Source organism: Schistocerca nitens, chromosome 3 (genome assembly GCF_023898315.1).
Source record: "Schistocerca nitens isolate TAMUIC-IGC-003100 chromosome 3, iqSchNite1.1, whole genome shotgun sequence".
Lineage (NCBI taxonomy): Eukaryota > Metazoa > Arthropoda > Insecta > Orthoptera > Acrididae > Schistocerca > Schistocerca nitens.
Genome location: NC_064616.1, coordinates 181,872,210 through 181,873,645, shown reverse-complemented (window position 1 = coordinate 181,873,645; position 1,436 = coordinate 181,872,210). Strand labels below are relative to the sequence as shown.

Below are 1,436 nucleotides of genomic sequence, written 5' to 3'. Positions count from 1 at the left end.
CAGTTGCAAACTTTTAATAAATGTTCTATTGGGATCAAAACTGTTTTAAGTTTAATTTTAAGAACTTTTTATGATTCCCTCTTGTAAGTCAAAAATACCTGTCCCAATTCATGCTGTCCTTCTCTGTATACAGTCTACATTCCCTCATATATGTGAGTGATTTCAGTTGTTACCCATTGAATTTGTTGTTATAGGATACTATGCTTTTGCATTTCTTATCTCTCTTTCTCTTTCCTCACCCCCCCCCCCCCCCTTCCCTCCAGAAATCTGCTGTATAAGGGTAAGCATACAGCACAGAAGAAAATGACAATTAAGAACCACACTGGACATACGGGTTCATTTGAAAAATAAGTCACCTGATTATAATTTTCTTTCTTACTCTAAAAATATATTAATTCATTTGCACCAAGGCTGGGATTCAAACCCAGATCACCTGCTCACTAGGCAGACATGCTACCACTGCACCACCTTGGCACAGTGAGCTTACTCAACTGTGAGGACAACCCTGCAAGCCTCCCTCCTCAATCCAAATTCCTGTTGACTCCTCAGCTAACTTGGCGTTCCTAGTTTAGGGGGAATACTAATTGGGCTGAGGCATGATACAGAACTGGGATTGAGGAGGGAGGCATGCCAGGGTTGGGTGAGCAGTTGTGCAAAGCCACTGTACCAGTGTGGTGTAGTGGTTAGTACATCTGCATAGTGAGGAGGAGATCCAGGTTCGAATCCTGGCCTCAGAACAAATTTTCATTTGTCACTTCAGTATGTATATGAACATCATTGATGTGATTCTGGTGTGAGGTGCTGGTGGTGGTAGTGGTCATGTGTGTATGTGGTGTGCTTGCTTGTGTGAGTGTGGTTGTGTGTGTTTACTTTGATGAAGAAGGCTGTGGCCAAAAGCTGTAATGTGTTGTTGTGCCTGTCTGCAACACAATGGGTCATGTTAACAGCAAGTAGCAATCGATACTTTTCCTATAGTTGTTGATATTCCATCCTGGAGTTTCATTGTTTGATAGATTTTCGAGAACTGAAATGGCCTCTGGAACCACATAGTTTCATTAGATCAAAACTGTTACTTCTCTTACTACACATAACAACTGCCCCTAATCAAGACAATGCATTTCTGTAAACTCTTCATTTTTACTGACTGTGTAAGAAAGATTAGTAACTGAAAATATTATCTGCTACACTCCATTCAGCTGAGATGCCGAGTCGCAGATAGGCACAAGAAGAAGACTGTCAGGAAGTGAGCTTTCGGCCAACTAGCCCTTTGTTGGAAATAGAAAACATACACTCACACACTTAAGTAATTGCAACTCACACACACATGACCACAGTCTCTGGCTACTGAAGCCAGGCGCTGGCAGAGGTTAGGGTCTGTGTGTGCGTGTTGTCTGTTTCCATTGAAGGCCTAATCGGCTGAAAGCTCATTTTCAGAC

The 1,436-nt window shown here is 42.1% G+C and overlaps 1 non-coding gene across 1 annotated transcript; it reads right to left on the bottom strand.

Moving 5' to 3' along the window:
- Nucleotides 1-403: 403 nt before the first annotated feature.
- On the bottom strand, nt 404-474 carry Trnat-agu (transfer RNA threonine (anticodon AGU)). The gene has a single exon. It is a non-coding gene; the product is annotated as a tRNA-Thr (tRNA).
- Nucleotides 475-1,436: the final 962 nt, after the last annotated feature.